The following is a 6,486-nucleotide window of genomic DNA, read 5'->3' on the forward strand; positions in this document are numbered from 1 at the left end:
ACGAAGAATTCAGCAAGCTCCTCCTTTAGTGGTTCTACTCTTGTTACCACATTCCCCCGCGACAACCAACTAACCTCAGTGTGAAGGGGTAATACTTCTTCATCACTTCCAAACTCTTGGCACAGTAGGGAAAACAGTCTTGTATTTATGGCACTTGATTTGATGGCATTTACCATGTGCACATCTTCAAGTACTGATTTCGACTCGGGTGGGGGAGTTTTATAAACTGTGTCCATCGCTTTATTGCAGATTACAAAATAATCAATATTTCAGTAAATATAAGTTATAAAAAGCTGAAAATTACACCATCCAAGGACTGTATTAAGGTGAGATAAATCCTAAAATTTCATCAAAATTCATGTTATATTTAAAAAGTTATGTTATTTTTTTAATATTCAAGGAATTTTCACCGTTCATCGCTTTATTGCAAGTCTTCTAAGATAATGTTTTAGCTCAATAAAACAATACCAAAGCATCATAAATTTATATTGAACACATTTTCTGGGGAAAATTAACAAAAACAAAGGCACATCCCGAGGGCTAAGTGTCAAACAAACAAATTATTTGTTCACATATCCCCCGTTTTGAAATTACATTAAACAACCTTTTGTCCACCGAGGAGGTCAATTGTTTGATCTGAGATGGAGTAATGGTTCTTGCAACGTCGAGTATTTTGTTCCAAAGGGCATCCTTCGAAGAAAACTGCTCTCCTCCCTCATAAACTCCTCGTTTCAATATTGACCATAGGTGTTCGATGGGGTTAAGGTCCGGAGAACACGGTGGCCAGGGCATGAGGGTTTCTCCAACAAAGCCCTGAGATCCAAGGAAGGATGTAGTTGCCCTAGCAGCATGAGATGGGGCATTGTCATGCATAAAAATAATCTTAAAACGACGTGACAAGGGAAGATCATCTAGCCATCGTAACAAATTCTCATTTAGAAAGGCAGTGTAGGCATTGCTGGTGAGCTTGACACCTTCTGGCACTCGGAATGGTCCACATAGCTTATCCCCAATAATTCCCGCCCAAAACATTATGCCTCCACCTCCCTGTTGGCGACGAAATCTATAAGGCGTTGGAGTTCCATTTGGATTCCAAACTTTGGCCCATCCGTCCAGTTCATCAAGGGTAGCACGAGCCTCATCTGTAAACAGAACATTTTGGCAATCCATTTTCATATTTTTGTGCCCAAGCCAATCGTTTTTCTTTGTGGGTTTGGCTCAATGGAGGCCTTGGAATAGGATTGATGTTCCTTGCCATTTCATTCAGTACATTGCATCGGGCTTGTCTGGACCTTGGTATGACTCCAGCCCTCGCAAAAATTGTTGCACTGGTGCTGTTTGGGTTGCGCACAATCTCTCTACGAATTTTTCGAAGATCCCGATCAGAAAGGTTCCTCCTTGTGCCCTTATCTTTCCTGGAATTGATGTTGGGGTTCTTGACGAATGTAGCTAAAATTCGGGGATCCCTTTTTAGTTCTGTGGCTAAATTTATGATCGAGAGTCCTTCTGCTAGTCCTGCAATAATCCTCTGCTTCTCGGTAGCTGTTAAACGACTTTTTTTGGCATTTTATGAGACCTGCAATAAAGCGATGGACGGTGAAAATTCCTTGAATATTAAAAAAAATGACATAACTTTTTAAATATAACATGAATTTTGATGAAATTTTAGGATTTATCTCACCTTAATACAGTCCTTGGATGGTGTAATTTTCAGCTTTTCATAACTTATATTTACTGAAATATTGATTATTTTGTAATCTGCAATAAAGCGATGGACACAGTTTATGCCAGAGCATATCTATTAAGCATACAATGAAGATGCCTTGTTTCAGAATTCACCTGATTCACTTTTCCTCAAAACCCTGATTGATGACCAAGTATTGCTGGTGCTCCGTCAGTTGTGCATGCACATACATTATTCCAAGACTGTCCTTCTCTTAAAAAACAATGAGACTTCATTAAAAATGTCTTCACCTCTTGTAGTCGAGTTCAAGGTATGACAGAACAAGCACTCCTCCTTGAAGTCTTGACCACTGACGTATCGGGCAAACACCAGGAGTTGGGTACAAGCAGCTACATCAGTCGACTCATCAAGCTGAATTGCAAATTTTCCCAAAGATGCTTCCCTTATTTCAACAATTACTTGTTGTTTGACATAACTATTTGTCGGTGAACAGTATCATTTGGGAGAGGTACTGATGTGACCCTCTGCTCAGCATCACTTCCAATAACACAATATATTATGTCTTTGAAGCAAGGGACTATTAACTTTTCTGCAACGTTGTGTGGTTTCTTTTCTTTTGCAATTCTCAGTGATACCATGTAGGATGCACACAAACCAGCTTCATTTTGTTGCATGAAATGTCCCGAACGATGAAAGCGTGCTCGCTTCAGCCCCTCTTCTTTTTGTTTGAAGAAAGTATTTTTATTTTTTAAATTTGGATGACAACTGTTTTGATGACGTTTGAGAAAGGTAGGCTTCATGCACTCCACTGATAAACTTTGTGGCATCAGTCCCATTTTTGTTGATAGCAGTGAATCCATACTGAATGTAGCTTTCATCATACTGCCATTTCTTTGCTGATGAGGCCATGATGGTATCTGGAATATTAAAAGAGAAACTTTTCTATAACCGTGTGTATATATATATATATATCTCACACATTTAAAATGAAATGCAGTTATAACAATAGAATAATCGATACGCAATTGAAAACACGAATATACTCAGTTAGGCAAACAAAACGATGTGTATCAGTGTGTGTTGGCTAGATGACTGTCTGCTCACCCTCACTCACAGTTGTTTTAAAAGTAAGCCGACACGATATGGCGATTAAACAATCGGTAATCAGCGCTATAAATTTAGAAACCAGCATAGAACAGTGAGATTGAAGGAACACACCCTGCTAGCACTGAATTTAATAATCCATAACTACCACTATTTAAAATGTTTCTCGTCAGCCATCTAAGTACCCTTAGAAATCTTTTTGTGAACCCCTGGGGGTTCGCGAACCCCAGTTTGAGAACCCCTGCCTTAAAGGCGAAAAATAAAGATGCATTTTAAAAATAAGATATATTAATAGAAAATAAGAACCTAAAATTTATTGCGCAACTGCTCTTTTCTTTTCAATAAAACTTAGCAGCCTACATCTTCTGTTAGCTTCGCAATTTTATCTGCTGCTAAGTTTGCAGCAGTTTTAACTGCCTCCCATAGTTTACACTTGCTGTTGAATTGCCTTCCATTAGAATAAATCTCTCTTGAGGAGCTTCACAGGTTCTCAGTGTGGTTAAGTCGCACCTATTTGAAGGCCAGTCCATAAAGAGATTTGTTGAAGATTCTTTTTCTTTCAACCAGGATTGAGTAACTTTGATGCCTTGCTTAAGCATTATAGATCTACATGTAGCTGAAGCTTGGTTATCAAGCTATTCAAAGATATATTGATCTAGAAATTCAGTAACTTTTGGAATTCGTTTTAACTTTGTCTTTCACTTTAAATGGATTCACAAACTCATTACTAATAATCTCAGTCCATATCATGATCCTACCGCTGCCTTGTTAAGTGTTTTAAAAAAAAATTGTGTTTGAGCCATGTTGCTTGCATCCCATTTTTACTGAAATTAGTTTTCATGTATTTTTTTCCTAGTACAATCCTTACGTTTTTCCATTAAGATTGGTTTCTTTATTTGATTTTTGACATCAGCAAACTACTTAATGCTTTTTACCTCATTTTCTTGATAGCAAAGGAGCTCCAGCAGTCGCAAATATGAATGCACTTGATACATCTCAGTTTCATAATAATTCTCTTCAGATATGTGATAGATCTCACTTTGTTAAATTCTTGAATTAAGCCTGACATTTTTTCCCCTTGGTTGAATTGCCGTTTAATAGTTTGTTTGATAATCCCTTTTTGAATCTTAGAAATTTAAAGCAAAGACTTTTAATTTCTTTGATTATATAGTTCTTTTTATTCATTGCTTGTTCTTTTTTTACAAACCATGAAACTAAATTCTAGTTCTTACAAATAATCTCTTTACACTGCAAATTGCTATATATATTGGCAAAATACTAAATATCAATCTGAAATTGAAAATTGGGATTTAATTACTTTCATGCTTACTTGCTATACAATAATACAAATTATTTCTTTGGATGGCATATCTGAATTTTACATAAAATATTTGACAATACATCTTTTGCATACAATCTAGATGTAGTTTATAAAACAAATCTTAGATAAAGGAACGTTCCTTAAAAGCTTTTAGAATTTTTACTGTTTTTATATGCCAATGCCAATGTTAAACATAGTTGTATTTTTTTTTTTTTTTTTTGTATTAGTTTATTGAACAATTATGTTAAAATCGTGGGATGTTTCACAGGAAAAATGAATTTAAAAATATAAATAGTTTTACTCTTTTTTTTTTTTTTTTTTTTTTAATTTTTTTTTTTTACTATAAGTATAATTACAATATTAATTAATTTTATAAATAATGAACATTGAAGCAGTCATTATTTTATAATTAAGAAAGCATTCTTGCAGCAATGTGTGTATTGATCTAGAGATGAATGGGGTTATAAATACTGTCTATAGATAAACACTGGAAGAAAAGTGATATTTTATAGGAATGAAAGTATTTGTTAATAGTTTTTATAGGTATTTTTAAGATCAATATTTAATTAGAAAAAAATCAATGAATATTTTGTGCAAAAATGGGCTGTGAATTGAAGAATTTTAGTACAAATTACATTTAAAATAAACCGAAAATAAAATGTAAATGTGTAAATCAAAATTAACAGTAAAATATTTGTATTTTATGCCTACATCCTTAAATCATCATAGCAAAATGTTTCTATCGTGACTGACCTTTCTTGAGCAACAACCATATTTATGCTAATTTCTTGATCAGAAATGGTACTGACAAGCTTGAAGCAGCCTGAGGAATACTTTTGGGCAGCTGCTACTCCGATTAATATGCATCCTTCTTTAGTCTGTAGACCAAGAACAGAAACGACTGTATGAAACAAATGAAAGTGAAAAAATATGCAACAGTTATTTGGTATGAGTTTAAAACAGGCTACAAAGCTGAACGATGAAAACAAACAATCAAAAATGCCGGCAACTAAGGAAAAAAAAAAAAAAAAAAAAAAAAAAAAAAAAAAAATGCCGGAAATTATTCTCTAGAGTAGATAAACTTAGGACTTTATAAAAAAAAAAAAAGCTAGAATTTTTTTTTTTTTTTTTTTTTTTTTTTTTTTTTTAACAAAAAAAAATGTAAATTAGATATTGTTTACACATAGAAGCGTTACGACTTTTATTCTATAGATAGGCACTCGACCAAGTCATCCGGAAGTAGAAATCTCCTGTCACTCTAGTAAGCCATATGCTAGCTAACAGTTGATAAAAAAAACCGCTGGCGGAATCTCTAGTGCAAAAACGTTAAGTATTTTTATTTTTTATTTTTACTTTTTTATTTTTTTTTTTTCTAAACTAATCCTAAATGTTTTGTTACATTGTTTTAAATGTACTTTTCGTGTTTTATGTATTTTGTCTGTATTTCTCCTATCTTTTTGTCTTTATTCCGTCTTATCCGTCCCCCCCCCTCCTGCTACAAAGCTGAACGATGAAAACAAACAATCAAAAATGCCGGCAACTAAGGAAAAAAAAAAAAAAAATGCCGGAAATTATTCTCTAGAGTAGATAAACTTAGGACTTTATAAAAAAAAAAAAAAAGCTAGAATTTTTTTTTTTTTTTTTTTTTTTTTTAACAAAAAAAAATGTAAATTAGATATTGTTTACACATAGAAGCGTTACGACTTTTATTCTATAGATAGGCACTCGACCAAGTCATCCGGAAGTAGAAATCTCCTGTCACTCTAGTAAGCCATATGCTAGCTAACAGTTGATAAAAAAAACCGCTGGCGGAATCTCTAGTGCAAAAACGTTAAGTATTTTTATTTTTTATTTTTACTTTTTTATTTTTTTTTTTCTAAACTAATCCTAAATGTTTTGTTACATTGTTTTAAATGTACTTTTCGTGTTTTATGTATTTTGTCTGTATTTCTCCTGTCTTTTTGTCTTTATTCCGTCTTATCCGTCCCCCCCTCCTGCTACAAAGCTGAACGATGAAAACAAACAATCAAAAATGCCGGCAACTAACGAAAAAAAAAAAAAAAAATGCCGGAAATTATTCTCTAGAGTAGATAAACTTAGGACTTTATTTAAGTAGTATACTTAATATATACTATTACTGCAAGCTTGCCTGTATTGAAAATATTTTCTTTTCGTTTTCGAATCCTACCTTATATAGTTAGCCTTATGTTCAAGTACATTCGAAATATAATACAGCACAAAGAAAGTCACTCATGAAAACGGGCCTCCTAAACTAAAACCTTGAATAATTATTTAAACTCTAATGTAAATTAATATTAAGCAGTCTTTGCAAATTGATAATAGTTAATTATTGGATTTTAATTAATTATAAGATGAA

This window comes from Euprymna scolopes, chromosome 2 (assembly GCF_053919585.1).
Source record: "Euprymna scolopes isolate OS-2025 chromosome 2, ASM5391958v1, whole genome shotgun sequence".
NCBI classification, from domain to species: domain Eukaryota; kingdom Metazoa; phylum Mollusca; class Cephalopoda; order Sepiida; family Sepiolidae; genus Euprymna; species Euprymna scolopes.